This window comes from Hippoglossus hippoglossus, chromosome 2, assembly GCF_009819705.1.
Source record: "Hippoglossus hippoglossus isolate fHipHip1 chromosome 2, fHipHip1.pri, whole genome shotgun sequence".
NCBI classification, from domain to species: Eukaryota; Metazoa; Chordata; class Actinopteri; order Pleuronectiformes; family Pleuronectidae; genus Hippoglossus; species Hippoglossus hippoglossus.
In genome coordinates, this window is record NC_047152.1 from 4001273 (window position 1) to 4022327 (window position 21055).

General features: G+C 44.1%; 22 non-coding genes across 22 annotated transcripts; all 22 read left to right on the forward strand.

The window, feature by feature from the left end:
* The first annotated feature begins 3400 nt into the window (after nt 1-3400).
* On the forward strand, nt 3401-3473 carry trnam-cau. The gene has a single exon. It is a non-coding gene; the product is annotated as a tRNA-Met (tRNA).
* A 325-nt stretch (nt 3474-3798) lies between these two features.
* trnak-cuu lies at nt 3799-3871 on the forward strand. Its single transcript has one exon. It is a non-coding gene; the product is annotated as a tRNA-Lys (tRNA).
* Nucleotides 3872-4257: 386 nt separating this feature from the next.
* trnag-gcc lies at nt 4258-4328 on the forward strand. Its single transcript has one exon. It is a non-coding gene; the product is annotated as a tRNA-Gly (tRNA).
* A 603-nt stretch (nt 4329-4931) lies between these two features.
* Nucleotides 4932-5004, forward strand: trnak-cuu. Its single transcript has one exon. It is a non-coding gene; the product is annotated as a tRNA-Lys (tRNA).
* Nucleotides 5005-6155: 1151 nt separating this feature from the next.
* trnak-cuu lies at nt 6156-6228 on the forward strand. The gene has a single exon. It is a non-coding gene; the product is annotated as a tRNA-Lys (tRNA).
* Nucleotides 6229-6798: 570 nt separating this feature from the next.
* trnad-guc lies at nt 6799-6870 on the forward strand. The gene has a single exon. It is a non-coding gene; the product is annotated as a tRNA-Asp (tRNA).
* A 225-nt stretch (nt 6871-7095) lies between these two features.
* trnag-gcc lies at nt 7096-7166 on the forward strand. The gene has a single exon. It is a non-coding gene; the product is annotated as a tRNA-Gly (tRNA).
* A 2531-nt stretch (nt 7167-9697) lies between these two features.
* trnag-gcc lies at nt 9698-9768 on the forward strand. Its single transcript has one exon. It is a non-coding gene; the product is annotated as a tRNA-Gly (tRNA).
* A 420-nt stretch (nt 9769-10188) lies between these two features.
* Nucleotides 10189-10259, forward strand: trnag-gcc. The gene has a single exon. It is a non-coding gene; the product is annotated as a tRNA-Gly (tRNA).
* A 3029-nt stretch (nt 10260-13288) lies between these two features.
* On the forward strand, nt 13289-13359 carry trnag-gcc. The gene has a single exon. It is a non-coding gene; the product is annotated as a tRNA-Gly (tRNA).
* A 312-nt stretch (nt 13360-13671) lies between these two features.
* trnag-gcc lies at nt 13672-13742 on the forward strand. Its single transcript has one exon. It is a non-coding gene; the product is annotated as a tRNA-Gly (tRNA).
* Nucleotides 13743-13899: 157 nt separating this feature from the next.
* Nucleotides 13900-13971, forward strand: trnad-guc. The gene has a single exon. It is a non-coding gene; the product is annotated as a tRNA-Asp (tRNA).
* Nucleotides 13972-14595: 624 nt separating this feature from the next.
* On the forward strand, nt 14596-14667 carry trnad-guc. The gene has a single exon. It is a non-coding gene; the product is annotated as a tRNA-Asp (tRNA).
* Nucleotides 14668-14890: 223 nt separating this feature from the next.
* Nucleotides 14891-14961, forward strand: trnag-gcc. The gene has a single exon. It is a non-coding gene; the product is annotated as a tRNA-Gly (tRNA).
* Nucleotides 14962-15349: 388 nt separating this feature from the next.
* trnad-guc lies at nt 15350-15421 on the forward strand. The gene has a single exon. It is a non-coding gene; the product is annotated as a tRNA-Asp (tRNA).
* An 89-nt stretch (nt 15422-15510) lies between these two features.
* trnad-guc lies at nt 15511-15582 on the forward strand. Its single transcript has one exon. It is a non-coding gene; the product is annotated as a tRNA-Asp (tRNA).
* Nucleotides 15583-15675: 93 nt separating this feature from the next.
* On the forward strand, nt 15676-15747 carry trnad-guc. The gene has a single exon. It is a non-coding gene; the product is annotated as a tRNA-Asp (tRNA).
* A 369-nt stretch (nt 15748-16116) lies between these two features.
* Nucleotides 16117-16188, forward strand: trnad-guc. The gene has a single exon. It is a non-coding gene; the product is annotated as a tRNA-Asp (tRNA).
* Nucleotides 16189-17717: 1529 nt separating this feature from the next.
* trnag-gcc lies at nt 17718-17788 on the forward strand. The gene has a single exon. It is a non-coding gene; the product is annotated as a tRNA-Gly (tRNA).
* A 445-nt stretch (nt 17789-18233) lies between these two features.
* trnam-cau lies at nt 18234-18306 on the forward strand. Its single transcript has one exon. It is a non-coding gene; the product is annotated as a tRNA-Met (tRNA).
* Nucleotides 18307-19111: 805 nt separating this feature from the next.
* trnad-guc lies at nt 19112-19183 on the forward strand. Its single transcript has one exon. It is a non-coding gene; the product is annotated as a tRNA-Asp (tRNA).
* Nucleotides 19184-19717: 534 nt separating this feature from the next.
* On the forward strand, nt 19718-19790 carry trnam-cau. Its single transcript has one exon. It is a non-coding gene; the product is annotated as a tRNA-Met (tRNA).
* Nucleotides 19791-21055: the final 1265 nt, after the last annotated feature.

Genomic DNA, 21055 nt, shown 5'->3' on the forward strand with positions numbered 1-21055 from the left:
GCTGGGCCTAGGTAGAAGTTTGAGCTCTACCCAGTATATGAATATTTCCTGCTTTATACACGTGAGCGTATACTTGAAACCCAGCTCATAACTTAATATTTTCCTTCTTAAATGTATTGAAATGTTGCAGGAGTACTCTAAATCCGTTTCCCCCGATATTTCCATGCCTGATTACCCCTTGAAATTATGCAAAATCCATTTCACAGGTTGCATGTGTCATCGGTACAACCTGAGTGAGTTCTACTTGGCAGATTGATCCACTTGAATCATTTTTAAGACACTCGAAGCGGTAAAACCAACTAGAAATCCACAAGAAAGTAGCTAAAATAGACAAACTACTTTAAGATTGCAGCCAATCATGAATTCCATATGTATCAGCGATGTCATAGATCATCTAGTGTCAGAAAATGGTGAAAATACACATCATGGAAGTGAATCTTTCTCAAAATGTTGTTTGCTGATATAAACTACTACTGTGTTCCAGCAGGGAAACATGACGTGATGCAGTTTGTGGTGGTTTTAATATAATGTACCAGCGTCTGTCCCACACCACGTGATCCCCGTGAGCTGCCTCCATTGGCCAACGTTTAATTGCAGGTGCCTCAGAGTCTGGGGGGGATTCGATCACGCAGGAGTAACGTCACCTGTACACGGCGGCGGCTGCGATCATTTCACTTTTAAAAGTTTATTTTTCAAGTTTGCGAGCGTGGGAAACATCGGTGACTGTGGCGATGAAAGTCGGCAGCAGCATCTTCTAATCGTGGTCATCTTCTCTGCCAAAAGGTAAGTTAACATCAGTTTAACGTGACGTCCTCCTGCCAAAAGGTAAGTTAACATCAGTTTAACGTGACGTCCTCCTGCCAAAAGGTAAGTTAGCATCAGTTTAATGCCACAGCGTTTAACCAACATGTTGCCATTTTGTGCCATGTCGTCTAAAAGCAAGTTTAAGCTAACCGACGTCACGCGTTTTGCTGTAAGCTAACGAGCTAGTTTTGTTTTCAATCAAACGTAAACCGCGGAGCGATGAGGTGAGATATAAGTTTAAACTCTACGTGTTACATTCACAAAATCGTACATGTTATGATGGAAAGTGCGTTGATGAAACTTGAGGTCAGAATCAGAGGATTAAATACGCAGATGCGACATTGGCCGCTGGGGCGAACGTCTCCGCCATTTTTGAATTGGGCAAAAGTGACCCCGTTTCAATGACGACTTTTTTATCACCCCCTGTTATTATATTATATTACATTGGATGTACTGGTACAACAATGCATAGTATATTTCACCAGTATAACTTAGTATCTAAAGCTTATGTGTATGAATATTTATGTGAGATATTATGTATTTTGACCAATTCCACTAACATGGAGGAGGTGGGGTTAATGCTGCACCCAGTCACCAGATGGCGGTAAAGACCCTTTTAGGTACACGTTTGTCATCCATCTTGATGGACAGTGTATATAAGAGTGAGGCTATAATCACTGCTGCACAACCTTGAGAATAAGTTAAATTTGTTATTTGTTGTTGTTTTTTTTTAATTACTAAGATTAGAAATACATCTTAAGAAACAGTTTTCTATAATTTATATCAGTGAAAAGATTGAGATATAGTTGAAGACAGACACTTGCAGACAAGTTAAGACAAGGTACTAATGTAGAAAAATTCACAGCAGCAGAATATCTACATGAAACTGAAAAATATTTAAATAGTAGCCCAGCTTAAATAGTATGGAATTTAATGAATGTCGCTCCTCAACGGACAGACCCCCTCCGAAGTGGTCTGGGAGTGGTCCAAGCAAGGATGAGGCCCTAGATCTGTACGGGCCAGCGTCCTCCTCTGGGCCTGGGCGTGGCTCAAAGCAAGATCTCCGTCAAAAATGATTAGATTAGTGAATAATATATATATGTGTGTGTGTGTGCAAGGGGAAGAGATTCCCGCCCTGCTTGTCTCCTCGCAGACAAGCAGGGCTCGCAGCTGGGGGACCGGGTGGGGTGGCCCTTGCTCACCCCTCTGGTCACCCAGTCAGGCTTCACACTTCACCATTGTAGCGATGCATGTTAATTATTTTAATGGTCATTATTTTATTACATATAATCATATTATAAGGTACACAATAATAATTATATGGCATATAACGTTTTTGTGTACTTATTTTTATGGTTTTATATATACAAATATATATATATCCAACAATGGTCATAGCAACAGTATTATATCATATTTGTTAATAATTACTATTAGAATAATGTTATAATACATAATATATATTTACTACCTCAAGTGGCAGAAGCCACATTTGATTAAGAAATTTTAGATGCTGCACCCAGTCACCAGATGGTGTTCAAGACTTTTTTGGTTCACGTTTGTCATCCAGCTGGATAGACAGTGTAACAATCAAAACATTCACAAAAACCTTAAATTGTCGATAGATGTCGCTCCTCAACGGACAGACCCCCTCCAAAGCGGTCTGGGAGTTGTCCAAGCAAGGATTAGGCACTAGATCTGTACGGGCCAGCGCCCTCCTCCGGGCCTGGGCGTGGCTCAAAGCAAGATTTCCCCCAAAATGCTATATATACTGTATATGTGTGTGTGTGCAAGGGGGTGGGACTCCTGCCATACCTGTCTCTGGCTGTTGTGCTGGGGGACTGGGTGGGGTGGCCCTCGCCCGCTCCACCAGTCACCCGGTCTGGCATCACACCTCACCATTAAAGAGATGTATGTTGATCATTATAGTTGTAAATATTATATTATATTATAAAAAAATTATAGGGTAAGCAATAATAATTATATGGCATATAATAGTTATATGGCATATAATAACGTTTTTGTTTACTTATTTTTATGGTAATATGTATTGGAAAACACACCTCAACCTGGGTACACATACCCATGACACATTCCATCACACTCCCCGCCTGTCCCCTCTGGTGGCACGGTGAGGAGCTGTGGTGCCGGCATGGCAAAGGTTTGGGGTGGATGGGATCTACATCCATCTCTTTTAATAAAGGAAGAAAAAAAAGTTTAAAAAAAACACACAACCAATAGATCCACAAAAACCTTAAATTATCTATAAATGTCGCTCCTCAACGGACAGAACCCCTCCTAAGTGGTCTGGGAGTGGTCCGGGAGTGGTCCAAGCAAGGATGAGGCACTAGATCTGTACGGGCCAGCGCCCTCCTCTGGGCCTGTGTGTGGCTAGAAGCAAGATCCCCACCAAAAATGAATAGATAAGTGTGTGTGCATTCCAGAACCCGCCTAGTGGACATTTTGGAGAAATGCAAGCAATGGAATTTATTTCCAGTATTTCTTTTATTTGAGACAGTCTGTGGTGAAATATTGTAGTTGCTCATCGTCAAGTTGTAGTACCTATGTAAATGCAGCTTGTGGCCATGTGCTACAGGCCTCGTTGGCGCAGTAGGCAGCGCGTCAGTCTCATAATCTGAAGGTCGTGAGTTCGAGCCTCACACGGGGCACGTTTTTTGCGTCTCCCTTTGAATTATTTCAGTGTTAAAGAAACAATTATGTTTTATTTCAAAGTGGTCTTTGTATGCTGAAATGCAGGAATATTAGTGTGTATTAGTGTGTACTATCCATGTGCCAGCAAAAGTGCTAGCAAAGCAGATACAGATTTATGCAGTACCCTCTCAACGAAGCTAAGGTCTTCCTTAGTCTACCATACTTTAGATATACTACCACCGGCGATGCATAGTTATTTGTTAAAAGGTGCAATGCAGCAAGAACATGCAGCATTCCGCTGCAGTGTGACTCATAAACCCTTATTTTCCACTGGTTGAAACAGCCCGGCTAGCTCAGTCGGTAGAGCATGAGACTCTTAATCTCAGGGTCGTGGGTTCGAGCCCCACGTTGGGCGCACACACCTTTTTCCCCTTATTGTGTGTGCTCCATTCTATTTTCTACATTAATCCATGAGATGAAAACCAATTTATTAAAGTATTTTCCACTGATGCCATGCTTGAATGCAGTATCTCAAATGTTGCTATCAGCTAAGTAGTGTTGTGCTGCAGTGACTCAAATTTCAAGTTGTTTAAATATGAGGAAACAGTGTTTGAATTTCATGATGTTTAAATGCAGCCTCATAAACTCTGGAGCGAATCAAACAAGCACTAAGTTACTTCATGTACTGATCAGGTCCTGATAACTAGTGAAGAGTGTTTATTGTTTTTAGTTTTAGTGAGAGCAGGCCGTTTCACGGTTTTGTGTATTTCTCGGATCCAGGGTCGTTCGGCAGACATGTAAGCATTGGTGGTTCAGTGGTAGAATTCTCGCCTGCCACGCGGGAGGCCCGGGTTCGATTCCCGGCCAATGCACATAACTTTTCTTTTGTTACAAAACATAAATCAAACACTTTTTATATAAAGCCCCTTTTCCATTGGCCTAAAATCCACCAACTGCCACTGACATCTGGCCGTATTCTAGATACAACACACCCGAGGCAAATTAAAGTGAGCGCAGGTCAGCGGGGGAGTGAGGAGGAAGCAGACTCCGACAGAGACCTTTAATGTGCGTCTGTCCTGATCCTGAAGCAGCACTGGTTATAATTATTAAGTGGTGGAAAACCGCTAAAACAATGAACATAGCAGAAAACATGACTCGTTTATATTCAGTCACTGCATCAATAAAGAGTCATCCACCTCCCTGTGGCAAAGGTCGGCAGCTGCCATGGGCCTAATAAACTTACGGTTATGATTTTTTTTACACATTAATTAATCATGTCATTCTATAAATCCATACGCTAAAATGGCATCAGAATACCTATATAATTCATGAGTAACAGCCAGCCATACCTACATTCTTAGGTATAGTACCATAGGCGATGCATAGTTAGTTGTAAATAGCTGCAGTGCTGCAAGAACATGCAGCATTCCTTGGCAATGTCAATCAAAATACCTTGGTTTTAATGAGTGACATCAGCCCGGCTAGCTCAGTCGGTAGAGCATGAGACTCTTAATCTCAGGGTCGTGGGTTCGAGCCCCACGTTGGGCTCAACACTTTTTCCCTCATTGTGGTCCTTCCTATTTCCTACATTAATCCAGGAGATGAAAAAAATATAATTTAAGCATTTTCCTCTGACGCCATGCTTAAATGCATTATCTCAAATGTTGCTATCTGCAAAATTCGGGTTGTTTAAACATGAGGAAACAGTGTTGGAATTTCACAAAAAATCTGGTGCATGATTGGACCATGTTTGTGTAAAAACTATATTATGTTTCGGCACAGTGCTATTCTCATTGTCATTGGCTGTTTGTGTTGTCTGGCAAAACATGGATGGAATTAATTCTATCGACGTATCGACCATGTCTTATATTCCTATCGAGGAAAAGTTATAACGCGATAATTATCTCCATAGTTTTATGGCCCAGACCTATGCTGGAGTCTCTGCGGGCGTAGATCTCTAGCAGGGATGGGAGAGGGGCACCACGCTGTCAGCTGATGAGACCCACAACTGTTCAGCGAACTTGATGATGTGGTTGTTGCTGTGATTGTCGCTGAATCTGGCAGTACAGTCATGGGTCAGCAGGGTATAGAGCAGGGGGCTCACTGGTGAGCCAGTGCTTACAGAGATAGTGTTTGATGTGTGGCTGCAGACTCTGACTACCTGCTGTCTCTGTGTCAGGGAGTCCAGAATCCAGTTGCATCGATGTAGAGTCATTGCAATACAGAGACTACACGAGGAAGCTGGAGGCCGGACTTCAGCAGAACAATGTGAGGGATGTGTAGACTGGATTGACAGAAATAACATGGTTCAAAGCGAGAGACAGACAGCCAGGAGGCAGCCTGGAGAGGGCAGATGAGCTAAATTTGTTCTTCAACAGGTTCAGTGCACAGCCCTCATCTGTCCCCCCACTGCACTCCCAGACTTCCACTGACCACAATGCTTCTACCCTCCCACACTCTACCTCCCTGTGCATAAACCCCCCACCTTCGAAGTGCTGCTCCTCCACTGAAGTGATTAACACCCTCCCCCTCCCTGATGATGTAACAGCTTCTGGAAGGGCTGTCCCAATTCGTAGGGGAAGATTAAAACCACTACCCCTTGTGACTTTGTTTCAAGGGGCAAGATAACCCTCTCAATAAATTACATCTATATCTATCTATCTAACAAGACAAACCATACCATTAACCCAGTAAAAACAGCCCGGCTAGCTCAGTCGGTAGAGCATGAGACTCTTAATCTCAGGGTCGTGGGTTCGAGCCCCACGTTGGGCTTACACCTTTTCCCTCATTGTGCGCCTTTCTATGTTCTGCATTAATCCATGAGAAAACAAAAAAATTATTTAAGCATTTTGCTCGGACGCCATGCTTAAATGAAGTATCTCAAGGTTGCTATCAGCAAAGTAGTGTTGTGCTGAAAAAACTGCCCAGTGCTGTGTGAATGTGTCCTGCAGGGTGTGGGCCTGGATCAGAAATGACAACTTCACCATCATCCTTCTCTGTCCCACCACCTCCACTGGGTCGAGCGGGTATCCTGGGACCGAGCTAGCCCTCCAAATCTTTGACAACTCCGTAGTCAGCTAAATGAAATGTAATGTAATGTAAATAAGTCTATCCAGTCTCTGCCTGTCAGCAGTCGAATCAAGTTGGAGAGGAAGTCTGCAGTGTAGAGGGTGATGGGTAACAGAGCCAGAACCTGTCCCTGCGGTTCCCCTGTACTGCAGTCATGTCTAAATCACCGTCCCTCATCCTCACCTGCTGGGGTCGGCAACCGACAATAACGTATTGTGCATTGTTGTGCCTTTACAGTTAAAAGATCATTTGTCATGGCTTTGTGACATCACCTCCTCGTTAGTATAGTGGTGAGTATCCCCGCCTGTCACGCGGGAGACCGGGGTTCAATTCCCCGACGGGGAGTGCATATTTTTTTTCAAAAGGTTTTCAACAGAAGCTCTCATGAGTTATATGGTACATCTTTTGGTTAGTGAGCGAACAGTTGCTAGCATTACTGTCATAACGGCAGGCTTGTTTGGGTTAACTGCTGGTGCTTCTCAAAACAAATGATTTGCCTCGTGAACACTGCACGCAAGACGTAAACCGGCCCGGCCAAAATGAAAAAAAGGAACAATGTGTGGTATGTGAGCATTGGTGGTTCAGTGGTAGAATTCTCGCCTGCCACGCGGGAGGCCCGGGTTCGATTCCCGGCCAATGCAACTAGCTTTTAATTTTTATATATACATTTTCACAGCAAAAGATAAGATAATAAATAAAAAAAGAACCTGAGATAAAGTTCAGTAGTCAATTAAAGGGAAGTGTGGCCCTAATAAAGTGCAGTCGCACGATCAGTCCAGTGCAGTTTATTGTTCAGATGAGCACAAAGGTACTTATATGAAATTTATATCTCAACGTACATTCCGTGCATGTTCACTGGTGTCGAGTCGAAGTGTCTGTGCCTCCGGAAATATACCACAAGTTCTTTGTTTTGCCCAAGAGAAAAATGACCAACATTGAGAGGGTAGGTTCAGTATTTGTACAATCTTCATTGTCATTTTCTCATGCACAATCGGGGAGCAACGATTAATCGGCGTAGTCGACAAAAATCGATGAGAAAAATAGTCGCCGACGAATTTAATAGTCGATGATTCGTTGGTTACGTCATAGCGCGCTTTTTTCGTGCCGTGCAGCTGAACTAAACGTCGTTTTACCGGAGGTGCTGATGGAAGTAGCTGAGGAGTGAGCCATCTCGCTCCCTTCCTATCTCTGAAAGTCGCGCATGTGCAATAGCGACAAAACATAGCACAATGGCGGCGTCCGTTGCAACACCATCGCGTACCAGAAAGTCAAAAGTATGGGAGAATTTCACCCCAAAACTTTTTATATTAGCACTTTGCCTGTCCTTGGTTTTAAATGGACAAAAATTGATTTGTCTTTGTTTTTGTATCAATAGTAGCCTAATATGCAGCAAAGTTTATAAAAAGACATTTTTGAATGAAGCATTGATCTTTATTGTCTTTCTTTTCAGTCATCACATGCCGCGAACAACCTCAAGCTGAATTTAAAAGCTCCTGGCTAAATAAGAGCAATTGAGAATTTGTGTGATTCATAATCCGATTAGTCGATTAATCATTTCAATCATCGATAGATTAATCGACTATCAGAATAGTCGTTAGTTGCAGCCCTAATGCACAAGTGTACAATCAAAAAATAAATACCGTTCCTCGTCTACCAACAGTTTCATGGGAGAAGGGCGCAATGATCTTCCCTGCTGTTCTCATTATCTTGTTCAGCTGTTTCTGTTTGGCAGTTGCCGAACCAGACAGTGATGCAGTATGTCAGAACACTTTCAATTGTGCCCCTGTAGAAAGTGGTGAGGGCCTGCGTGAGCCTCCGGAGGTGCAGTTGAAGCTGCTGTTTGGCCTTCTTGATGATGGCCATAGAGTGAGTGGCTGAGGACAGATTGTCTGCCAGGTGCATACCCAGGAACTTGATTCAATTCAATATCAAGATTTAAGATGCAAGACTTTATTCATCATGTGCACAACAACTACATACAGCAGTTGCTGGCAATGAAATGCTTGGGCAACAGGCTCCCTTCTAGCCATGCTCAAAAATATTACACAAGCAAAACAATTTAAATAGGAGAGAAAAAATACAATATACTAAAATAAAAATAAATAAAGTATTAAAATAAAATATACACTTACATATACCTTTTTAGACCAAAATAAAGTATGTTACTGCTGAGTAGACTGAATGAATGAATGAAATAAGTAATACTGATAAGGAAGTGCAAATATTGCAAGGTGCAGAGTTTAGAGGAGTGGCACAATCTTTCAGATTGGAGGAGTTTACAAGTCTTATGGTCTGGGGAATGAAACTGTCTCTGAGCCTGGTGTTGAGGGCCTGGTGTCGCGGGACCGAATGCTGCGTTACTGTCTATGGCTGGGGTGATAGGGGTCTTTGATAATCCTTTTGGCCTTCTTTCTACACCGATGGGTGTAGAGGTCCTTCATGGATGGCAGCACCATCCTGGTGATGTGCTGAGCAGACTTCACTTCCTCTGTAGAGCCTTACGGTTCAGGGCATAGCAGCTGCCATATGAGGCGGTGATGCAGCCAGTCAGGATAGTCTATGATGCACCTGTAGAAGTTGCAGGGAATCCTGGAATGATGGAGTGCGTTTGGTGAGTCCAGGTCAGCTCATCACTGATGGAGGAACCTGAAACTGCTGACTCTCCACGGTTCTTTAAGCAAACTGTTGGGGGTCCAGATCTGTGGGGAGGCGGGCCTTGAAATGTGATGCCTAACCAGTTGCTTGAAACACTTCATGGCTATTGGGAGTGAGAGCCACAGGATGGAAGTCATTCAAGCAGACTGGGTCCGGTTTATTAGGCACAGGTAGACTGTCATACTCTTAATGCAGGTGCGTTTGGTGAGTCCAGGTCAGCTCATCACTGATGGAGGAACCTGAAACTGCTGACTCTCCACGGTTCTTTAAGCAAACTGTTGGGGGTCCAGATCTGTGGGGAGGCGGGCCTTGAAATGTGATGCCTAACCAGTTGCTTGAAACACTTCATGGCTATTGGGAGTGAGAGCCACAGGATGGAAGTCATTCAAGCAGACTGGGTCCGGTTTATTAGGCACAGGTAGACTGTCATACTCTTAATGCAGGTGGGTACAACTGCTTAGCTTGGTCAAAGGTCAAGGTCAGTTTGACCTCTCAAAATAGAATATTTGACATGTGAGCATTGGTGGTTCAGTGGTAGAATTCTCGCCTGCCACGCGGGAGGCCCGGGTTCGATTCCCGGCCAATGCAACTAACTTTTGCACTTTCTCCACTGCAGTCCCATTTAGAGAGAGGAGGGCGTGTTCTTGTCCCTATCTCTTCCTCTAGTCTACGATCAGCTCTTTTGTTTTGCTGACGTTGAGATGGAGGTTGTCCTGGCACCAAGATGTCAGGGCTCTGACCTCTCTGCAGGCCATCTCATTGTTGCCGGTGATCAGCCTTTTGACAGTCATGTCAGCAGCAAATTTGATGATGGTGTTTGAGCTGTGGGTGGCCACCTAGTCTTGTGTGAACAGGGAGAACAGGAGAAGACTCATTCAAGCAGACTGGGTTTGGTTTCTTAGGCACATGTGTGACTGTCGTACTCTTTATGCAGGTGGGTACTACTGCTTAGCTTAGTCAAAGGTCAAGGTCAATCTGACCTCTCAAAATAGATGATCAGTCATGTGAGCATTGGTGGTTCAGTGGTAGAATTCTCGCCTGCCACGCGGGAGGCCCGGGTTCGATTCCCGGCCAATGCAGCTGACTTTTGGATCCTGCACAGCTGGTCAGCGCAGGATTTGAGGAGCCTATGCCGGCAGGACCAGCCGCCTTGATTTTCCTGATCTCTTTTCTCACCAGGTTTGTTGTGAGGGACAGATTGGAGCAGGGGCGCATGTGGTGGATGGCCTGTAGAAGTTGCAGGGAATCCTGGAATCCACGTTGAGCCTCCGCAGCCTGCGGAGGAAGAAGAGCCGTTGTCTGGCCGTCTTTCTGATGGAGTCTGTGTGGTGAGTCCAGGTCAGGTCATCACTGATGTGAACCCCGAGTAACCTGAAGCTGCTGACTCTCTTCACTGTCGTCCCGTTTAGAGAGAGGAGGGCGTGTTCTTCTCCCTGTCTCTTCCTGTAGTCTACGATCAGCTCTTTTGTTTTGCTGTCGTTGAGATGGAGGTTGTTGTCCTGGCACCAAGATGTCAGGGGACTGAGCAAGCAGCCCTGGGGGCGCCGGTGGTGAGAGTCAGGGTGGAGGATGTGGTGCACATAACGCATCTGCAGCTGACCTATTTGGCCAGAAGGCAAACTGAAGTGGGTCCAGTGAGTCATGGAGGGAGGAGGTGATGAAGGATTTGACTAAACACTCAAAGTCCTTCATGATGGTGGCGGTGAGTGCTACTGGGCAGTAGTCGTTCAGACAGGGGATTGTGGGTTTCTTTGTAACATGGACATTGATGGTCTAGGCGTTGGTCTGTGCCTTAAGTTTGGCATGGACGTCACCATTAATCCAGGGCTTCTGGTTCGGGAAAGTTTGACAGTAGTCCTCGGTTCGACATCATCAATGCATTTGCTGATGTAGCAGATGACCGCGTCCATGTATGTGTTTATGTTGTTATCCTGAAACACATACCACTCCGTAGGGCTGAAGCAGTCCCCTAGAGCTGAGTCTGATTGGTCGGACCACTGCTTAATGCAAGGGTGGGCAATTATTTTTTCCATGGGGCCACATGAGAAACAGAAAATATTGTGGGGGGCCAGGCCAAAGGCTGAACTCAATTCTGCATAATATTAATTATATTTCTTTATAAAAGCAGTATATAGCATTGTTTTGACAAGCTGGTAAGACTGGTAATGTTATGATTAAGCAATGAAAAAGCAAGGTTGCCTTACAAAAAATGTAATTTATTCAATAAAATTTCCCAAAACAATGGTAAACAAAAACAGTAATAGAAATAGTGTCATTTTCAGGCACATTCACCCCAAAACACATTTTGAGTTCCATATACTGTTGGAAAGAGGTTCTTAGCTTTCTAAAGACACCGCAATATTGTCTTTGTACTCCAAATAGTAAGCAAGATACATCATATTATAACGATTGTCACTGAACTGTGATTTTGAGAAAAAGGCCTCCAAAGAAAGTGTCCCAGTTCACTGCTAGTTGGTGCCTTTACATGCCAGCATTTCTAGTCTAACCACCTCATTTGATTTTTTTCAGTTCAGTGAGAGAAATCTAGTCTCTGTTGGGCTTTCACAAGTGCATCAAAGTCAGGTTGAATGTCTGAGGTGGAGATGCGAAGCACAGCTGCCAGATGATCATCAGTGAGAGAGGATCTATACCTGGATTTAGTAAACTTCATCACTGAGAATGTTTTTTCACATATGTAGGTAGAGCCAAAGAGAACCAACATCTTCTGAGCATGTCTCCTTATGTTTGGAAAGTTCTCCTCCTTGAGAGAAGAGTAAAAATCCAGCAGTGATCCTGACTTAAAATGCTCTGCCAGTACCGCATCAGACTGCAGGTCAATGAGTTCCAGCTGAACATCACTGGGTGCATTATCCACACTACAGGTAAAGGGAGAGGAAATCATGTGCATTTCATCCTCTCATGAAAGCCTTCACCAGGCTGTGCATTTCATGAACAAATAGGCCCTTGCCTTGCAGTTTGGTGTTCAGTTCATTCATCAGTGCAGTCACATCAACAGCAAATGCAAAATCTGCCATCCAGTCCTCATCTGAGAGCTCTGGGATGTCCTTGCCTTTCTTTTCGCAGAACTCTCGAATCTCTGCTTTCAGCTCCCATACTCTTTTTAGCATTTTGCCCAGGCTGAGCCATCTGACAGCTGTGTGGTAGCCTATGTCACCATGTTCAGTCTCATGCTCCTCCAAAAGTGAAACAAACTGTCTATGGTTCAATGCTCGTGCCCTGATGAAGTTAACTATTTTAGTGACAACATCAATAACATGGTTCATTTTTAGCACTGACTTGCACAACACATGCTGATGTATTATACAATGCAAAAATACCAATTTCTGATCTGGGTCGATTTCAGTCACTTTATCTTGCAGACTTGGACAGCCGTCCGTTGTGACACCTGCCAGTCTGTCCCATTTCAGACCCAGCGTGTTCATGCATGCATCTACCTCCGTGAATAGATCGCTCCCTGTCGTTGTCCCTTTCATTGACCGCAGTGCTGCCAGCTCCTCCGTAATCTTGAAGTCCTTTATCCCACGGACGAATACGAGTAACTGGGCTGTGTCACATCATCGCAGCTCTCGTCCAAAGCCAAGGAGAAAAAGTCAAAACTTGCCACTTCACGTTGCAGCTGAAGCTCCAGATTGCTTACTGTTTTTAGCGATTTTGTGGGATATCACAAAGCTGGTCTTGGTTGCTGCATCCCTGGATGTGTGAAGCTTGGTAAAAAAGCCTTGCTGCTTTTGTAGCTTAGCTAGCAAAGCTTCCGATGTCCCTGCCTTTTCAGCATCAGTCAAGCTTTTGTATTTCTCCGCGTGCTTCGTCTCGTAATGCCGACTCAAATTGAAATCCTTAAACACGGCGATCTGCTCTCCGCAAACTAAACACACGGCTTTACCTCCGACTTCAGTAAAAAAAATACTTAGCACTTCATGGCTATTGGGAGTGAGAGCCACAGGATGGAAGTCATTCAAGCAGACTGGGTCCGGTTTATTAGGCACAGGTAGACTGTCGTACTCTTAATGCAGGTGGGTACAACTGCTTAGCTTGGTCAAAAGTCCAGGTCAGTTTGACCTCTCAAAATAGAAGTTTTGTCATGTGAGCATTGGTGGTTCAGTGGTAGAATTCTCGCCTGCCACGCGGGAGGCCCGGGTTCGATTCCCGGCCAATGCAACTAACTTTTGCACTTTCTCCACTGTAGTCCTGTTTAGAGAGAGGAGGGCGTGTTCTTCTCCCTATCTCTTCCTCTCGTCTACGATCAGCTCTTTTGTTTTGCTGACGTTGAGATGGAGGTTGTCCTGGCACCAAGATGTCAGGGCTCTGATCTCTTCTCTGCAGGCCATCTCATTGTCGCCGGTGATCAGGCCTTGGTTTCTTAGGCCCATGTATGACTGTCGTACTCTTTATGCAGGTGGGTACTACTGCTTAGCTTAGTCAAAGGTCAAGGTCAATCTGACCTCTCAAAATAGATGATCAGTCATGTGAGCATTGGTGGTTCAGTGGTAGAATTCTCGCCTGCCACGCGGGAGGCCCGGGTTCGATTCCCGGCCAATGCAGCTAACTTTTGGATCCCGCACAGCTGTTCAGCGGAGGAAGAAGAGCCGTTGTCCTGGCACCAAGATGTCAGGGCTCTAACCTCCTCTCTGCAGGCCGTCTCATTGTCACCGGTGATCAGGGTTTTGGCAGTCATGTCATAGGCAAGCTGACATCACCTCCTCGTTAGTATAGTGGTGAGTATCCCCGCCTGTCACGCGGGAGACCGGGGTTCAATTCCCCGACGGGGAGTGCATAATATTTTTATTTGATGGAATATTTTAAAATCCATATGTTTGAAGTAGGGATGTCACGATATGAAATTCTGGTGCCGGGATTATTGTCGGTTTCACGGTTTTCACAATTATTCATACTATAGAATGAAAAAGACACACAACAAGTAATATACAGCTCATAAATAGCCAATAATATAGCTAATGAACTAAAATATTTATTATTATCATCAACTATATCCAGTTAGTTTTTATAGTGTCACATTTGGCCATTTAAAAGTAATTTATGTAAACTGTTTTATTTACTTGCCTTATTGTGGAAGGTTGGTCGGTGAATTTGTGTTTCCTGTCATCATAAGCAGTGTATCTGTTTGGGACTTTTATTGTGAAGGGTCACCGACAGAAGTTGTTTTTGGAGCGACCTCTTGACTAGTTGTGAAAAAGTAAATGGGCATAGTGTCCTGGTTCAATCACACATTTTTCATGTCCTTATACTATTACCTCTCAGTATAGGTGGGGGCCAGCCGCGTATAGTTCTGAACTGTTTAATTAGTTTCAAATGACAGGCAGTTCTGAACTGTTTAATTAGTTTCAAATGACAGGCAGTATCGAAAAAAAGCAATGGTTGTGGTACTGTGACAACTCCTCGTTAGTATAGTGGTGAGTATCCCCGCCTGTCACGCGGGAGACCGGGGTTCAATTCCCCGACGGGGAGTTAATACTTTTTTTTTTTTATGGTTTGTTGTGTTTAAATACCTGCCTCATAAACTCTAGAATGAACCAGACAAACAAAGCAAACTTCAAGTACTGGACAGGTGCTAATAACACGTTGTGCCGATGGCACCAGACTTAAAAATGTGTTTAAATTCACAGCCTTGTGAACACACACGTGAAATGGCCCCTTCAAAAGCATAGAAGGAAATGAAAGTAGCAAGTGAGCATTGGTGGTTCAGTGGTAGAATTCTCGCCTGCCACGCGGGAGGCCCGGGTTCGATTCCCGGCCAATGCAACTAGCTTTTACTTTTTTATCAATAAATATGCATTTTCATGCAATAGGATAAGTTAAGATCATCCTTTATTTGTCCCACAGTGCGGAAATTAGGACGTTCCTGTTAGCAGTCGAGGGAGGGAAGAGGGTCTGAGGAGGGCTTAGGGCGGTATACTAGGGTTGCAGTCGAGGGGGGTTGCAGCAGGGATAGTACGGTGGGGGAGGGGCAGAGAAAAGAAATCTCTTTTGCACGTTGTTCCAGAGATGTAAAAAACAATAAGTATGCCAAACAATCATGGCTAGTGACGTGGAAGTTCAATGCACACAACATGAGTTTCATGTTTCAAACACAGTTCTAATATTCTTCCTAACAGTTAAAAAAGCTATGGTCGGAGATTTTGACATCTCCTCCTCGTTAGTATAGTGGTGAGTATCCCCGCCTGTCACGCGGGAGACCGGGGTTCAATTCCCCGACGGGGAGTGTGTCATGTTTTTAGATGGATTCTTTCAAATACAGTTCAATTATTGTTCCTAACATTTAAAAAAGCAATGGTCGGAGGTTTTGACATCTCCTCGTTAGTATAGTGGTGAGTATCCCCGCCTGTCACGCGGGAGACCGGGGTTCAATTCCCCGACGGGGAGAGTATCATGTTTTTACATGGATTGTTTCAAACACAGTTCTATTGTTGTTTTTAAACAGTTAAGATACCTATGGTTGTGGATTTTGACATCTCCTCCTCGTTAGTATAGTGGTGAGTATCCCCGCCTGTCACGCGGGAGACCGGGGTTCAATTCCCCGACGGGGAGTGCGTCATGTTTTTAGATGGATTGTTTTGAACACAAATCCATTTGTTTGAACTCTAAAGAATACAGTATATTCCTGGACTCTCACATCAACTATCACTTTACATTCTATCATTAAAAAAAAAATTGGTTGGTTGAAAACCTGTTTGGCAGCTTTTCACTCTAGCGCCCCTTTGCTACTTTGACCTCCTTTGTCAGTGTGTTTCTGGCCCGGTTTTACAGGATCCTGTCCCCACTCCTGTAGTCCTCCTCCTGACAAAGATCTGAGTTGTGCTGTGAACCAGGGATTGGTTGTATGTGCCGTCTTTTGTCAGCACACACATTTTTGTTTCTCTTCATTTAAAAACTCATTTACCAAGAGGCAGAGACATCTCCTCGTTAGTATAGTGGTGAGTATCCCCGCCTGTCACGCGGGAGACCGGGGTTCAATTCCCCGACGGGGAGAGGAAAGTTTTTTCAGTTGTTTATTTTTAAGCCTTACCCATATCTTTGAAGTGCAAAGTTCAAAGTGTGTTCTTGTCATATATACAGTGCTTTACAATGAAATTCTTACTTTGCCACCTGCTGCAAATACCGTGCTTTAAGAGTAAAAAATAACTACACATTGTGTCTGATGGCAGTTGGACAAAGAATGTTCCTCAGTCTGGATGTCCTGCATTTCACACGTCTAATAATGGCTTATATTTATATAGCGCCTTTCACTGGACCCAAGGACGCTTTACATATGTTTGAGGACAAAACAGTAGAGAAATGAAAAAAATTATAATACAAGTACAAAAGAGGATAGAATTTAGCAGCAGGGTGGAGCATTAACCGAGGCCAAAAGCCTTAGTGAAGAGGTGATGCTTGAGGAGTTTTTGGAAATGTCAAGAGATTCAGTGTTGCGTAGTTCAGCAGGGAGAGTTCAAGAGGGTGGGGGCTGCGATACACAGAAGGCTCTGTCTCGAAAAGTTTGTAATTTGGTGTTGGGGATGGAGAGCAAACCTAAGTGTGAGCCTTCTGAGTGCAGTGTAGGGTTGGAGGTCAGTTAAATATGGTGGGGCTAGAGCATGGAGGGATTTGCAATTTTAATGTTATGCAGGTAATTGACAAGTGACTGGGGGCCAGCTGAGCAGATGGATGAGTGCTTATGCAGAGCTGGGTGTCGTCCGCGTAAGAGTGGTAATTAAGGCCATGTTGACGGATGATACGACCATGATATGTACCACTTCTGTACCTCTGTAGAGGGCAGAGGTGTGAACAGTCCGTGTTGGGGGTGGGTGAAGTACTTAACAATGGAGCAGGCTCTTTTATGGACTCTGCGGGGGTAGATGTCCTGCAGAGAGGGTAGTGATGTCCTGGTGATCCTCTCAGCGGTCTTTACCACACTCGTGACACGTTTTAATCACACGTGATGCAGCTGGTGAAGATGATCTCAATCATGCAGCTGTAGAAGTTTCTGAGGATCTTTAGGGACATGCCGAATTTCCTCAGCCACCTCAGGAAGTACAGACGCTGTTGTGCTTTCTTGGCCAGCTGGTGGGGGGGGGGTTAGTGTCCAGGTGAGGTCATCACTGATGTAGACTACCAGGAATTTGAAGCTGCTCACTCTCCACCTCAAGCCCACGGATGAACAGTGGCCGATGAGTTCTCCTCTCCTTTCTTATGTCCACAATTATTTCCTTGGTCTTGTCCGTGTTGAGGGTGAGATTGTTCTCTTCACACCATGTCACCAAACTTGCCACCTCGCGCCTATATGGTGTGTTTCCACGCCCGCCAGTAATAAGTCCAATGACTCTGGTGTCTTCATGAAATTTCAGGATGACGTTGTCCTTGTGAGAGGCGACGCAGTCGTATGTTAACATTGTGGAGAGCATGGTGTGTTTAATTACAAAAACATTGTAAGAGTTCTGTCCGGTCCGATCTGAACCATTACAGACGTGTTGTAAAAGGGCCCAGTTGGAGAAAAAAGGAGGGAAAAAAGTCAGAAATATGCATTGGTGGTTCAGTGGTAGAATTCTCGCCTGCCACGCGGGAGGCCCGGGTTCGATTCCCGGCCAATGCAAATGTCCTTTTTCTGGTACGATCTGATCTGCAGTCTGGTCTTGGCAATCTAGATGCTGACGCTGCACTTTTTTTATAGCGCATTGAACTTCTGGGTGTTGGCACATAAATAGACTTATATATTTCAGTTTTTATTCTTATACTCTTATACTATATATATGATATATATTTCTTTGTACTTTGTAATATTCAACACTGTCAAAACAGTGAAGTGAGAGTTTGTGTCACGTAGAGCAGAATTGGGAAACGCAGCACAGATCAGAGGTCCTAATAAGTTGAGTGCAGGTCAGCAGGAGTGATTAGGGAGGACATATGGCAGGGTAATAAAAAGATATGGTATAAGTATACTGAGCAGAAAATGTGTGACCGCCCGAAACCTGAAGTAGTGGCGGCGGTAATTCTGCATTGGTGGACCGTTACGTACTGGAAACGGCTGAGTTTATAAGGCCTCGTTGGCGCAGTAGGCAGCGCGTCAGTCTCATAATCTGAAGGTCGTGAGTTCGAGCCTCACACGGGGCACGTGTTTTAAAGCTTCATAGTTCACATAGTTCTCTAGTGAAAAATAGAGACACTCAAAAATATACATCAGTACTTATAGTGTAAGTGAACCTGAGTTCTACTGTGAGCACAGTTTATGGTACAGTCTTATTGCTGCAGGAAGGAACGACCTGCAATACCTCTCCTTCAGACATTAAGGGTGGGTCTGTCTGTCATTGAAGGAGCTGCCCAGTGCTGTGATGGTTTCCTGCAGGGGGTGTCCATCAGAGATGACACCATCATCCTCCTCTGTCCCACCACCTCCACTAATTCAAGGGGGTATCCCAGGTATCCCAATGCTGCTGCCCCAGCTTACTATTCCAAAGAAGATGGCCGATGCCACAACAGAGTCATAAAAGGTCTTCAGGAGTGGCCCCTGCACTCCAAAGACTTCAGCCTTCTGAGCAGATACAGTCTGCTCTGGCCCTTCTTATAAAGTGCAGTGGCATGATCAGTCCAGTCCAGTTTATTGTTCAGATGAACACCCAGGTACTTATATAAAGTCACTATCTCAAAGTTCACAGGTGTTGGGGGGAGTGGCTGCGCCTGCGGAAATCTACCATCAGTTTTTTTAGATTTGGAGGCAGTTCGGCCGGCACCAGTCTGCAAAGACCTGAGGCAGGCCAGCTGAGGGCCCCCTTATGTAATAAACAATAAATACACAAAATGATTGGCTATTGACACAGGTTCAATGCACATTATACCGTGAGTGTCATGTTTCAACCTCGGTATCTGAGCATTACAAATAGCTCATTTAAATAGTCTTTAGTCTTGAATGAGTGACAGCTCCTCGTTAGTATAGTGGTGAGTATCCCCGCCTGTCACGCGGGAGACCGGGGTTCAATTCCCCGACGGGGAGTGAAAACACCTTTTTCTCGGGTTGTCAGTTTTGTTGAACAATATATTCTCCCAGGAAATATTGTGACAAATGATATAATTGTCATTGTTTTCAAACCGTTTTATACCACTGATATACTACCATACTGTACTTGATATATGTGTTACCTACAGACAGTCTGGAATTATTAAATTGATAAATGGATTGATTACATATTCATTGTTGTTCACACCATGTCCTAAATGTAACATCCATCTGAGGATATGGGCTATAAATGGCCCATATTCTGTATGTAAATTGTAAACAAACACACACACACAGTTCTCGGGCCGGCCCTGCCCCCACTCACTCACACAGGCAAAACAGAGTGTGAAGCAGAGATCAGAGAGGAGAGCTTGTTAACGTGAACAAGGCAGTAAGCGTCGGAACGGTGGCAACAAAAAGTGTGAAGTTTACTTTGTCTTTGCTTGATTCGCTTGACAGTTTATGAGACTATATGTATTTGTAAAGGAAAAATATTATCGATTTTTTTACATTACTTTTAATACATTTCGGGCCTCGTTGGCGCAGTAGGCAGCGCGTCAGTCTCATAATCTGAAGGTCGTGAGTTCGAGCCTCACACGGGGCATGTGTTTTACACAAACAGTTTACGTATATGTATTTATATATCGACACCAGTGGGAAGGTAACAATCTTCCTGCTTTTGAGATAACATTGCAGTGCTTTCCACAAGTTGAATAGCCGACCTTTCACTGAAGTCCAGCCAGTTAATTTGTTGGGCTCAAATAGTGGCCGTGCCTTACTTAGGGTACTATGCCAGTGCTTGTTTACTGTGTGCAGAATTGTGTGGAAATCAGTTTGTGAAGTTTTCATGTACTCTTTGATGCTTAATTTCCAATGAGAACTTTTCAGCAATCCACAATTAGAAAGTTAAAACTGAGCCAAACACATTGCGAATTATGGGAGAAAAAAGTGAAGAAAAAAATGTATCTTACTACCCAGTGTTAAGACTAGATTCTGGGTGGACTGTCGGCTTAAGAGGTTGGAAGTCAGTGTTTCTCCACTTTCATTAATGTGGGTCTTAAATGTCAGGTTTCTGTTTCCATAATAAGGCTTCTGTTGATGTGTATGTGGTAAGTGTTGCTAAGAGAAAGAGTTAAGAATGTCACAACTGAGACATGAACCAGATGATCAGATTGTGTCTGCAGTCATAATTTCCTGTAAAATGTCAGTACTATTTTCTGTGAAGGGCAAATGGTTGAATGATGTTCTCATGTGTTACAGCCATCCAGATCCACAGAGGTAATGAACCAGTGATGAGGCTTAAATCTCTGACCCGAAGACAGGGAACCCTCCTGGGCGGGGCTACAACCAAGAAACACCAGGATATGGAAAAATATCCACCTTTGTTCTGCCCTTCACAGGAGGAGACCGAGGGATTTTCAGTGACCGCTTTGGACAGAGAGCCCAAGTGAAATGGGGAGCCAAATACGCAATCCTAATTCTGTGTAAAAGTTTAACCTGAAGAAAATCTGTTTTATTTCTAGTTGCAGACATTTGCTATTCCCTAATACATTGTGTGCACTACAAACTTCAAATACAACTTCTACAGACTTGACATCGGTGCATATCTGGCCTGCACCAGGCAGAAGCTGATAGGGAATTACAATAAACATTTGCCCTTTAAATATTTTGGTGGGGATCCAGAGTAGGTTATGGATCCAGGAATGTTCTTTCTTTCTTTCGTTCTCAATTGTAAAGCATTATTTCTTGAAAAAATCACAAATATGTTGTGTATATAATCTTGCTCCCTATTTATAAAAGTCCTGTGACTACGTTAAGTAGAGGCCGGTGTACTGTAACTGTCCCGCGTCCATGCAAGAAAAACACTGT